Source organism: Etheostoma spectabile, chromosome 17 (assembly GCF_008692095.1).
Source record: "Etheostoma spectabile isolate EspeVRDwgs_2016 chromosome 17, UIUC_Espe_1.0, whole genome shotgun sequence".
NCBI lineage: Eukaryota > Metazoa > Chordata > Actinopteri > Perciformes > Percidae > Etheostoma > Etheostoma spectabile.
Genome location: NC_045749.1, coordinates 8,229,338 through 8,229,606, shown reverse-complemented (window position 1 = coordinate 8,229,606; position 269 = coordinate 8,229,338). Strand labels below are relative to the sequence as shown.

The 269-nt window shown below is 41.3% G+C and overlaps 1 protein-coding gene across 2 annotated transcripts in view; it reads right to left on the bottom strand.

Annotated features, from left to right (window-relative positions):
* Nucleotides 1–269, bottom strand: part of p4ha1b (prolyl 4-hydroxylase, alpha polypeptide I b) — a 17,187-nt gene that overhangs the window by 1,946 nt on the left and 14,972 nt on the right. The window lies entirely within an intron of this gene.

Sequence of the window (269 nt, the reverse complement as noted above, 5' to 3'; positions counted from 1 at the left end):
GCCGAAACTCTTCAACTTGTTCAGAGACCACCAAGACTAGCAAGATAGCGGAGGAGCTAGCCAAGCTCGTGAGGACTTATGACCTTCAGGTGAATTTTTAACTTTGCATGATTCAGAAACAGATTATTAACAGATTGCAGACAACTGTAAAAAGTCATAGTATGAATTGCCTCGACTGTGCCCCGAGGTTAATTGATTATGCCATGAACACAACATTGTCACCTCATCAGAGATAGACGTCTTGACAAGATGTATTCTATCAGAAAGAG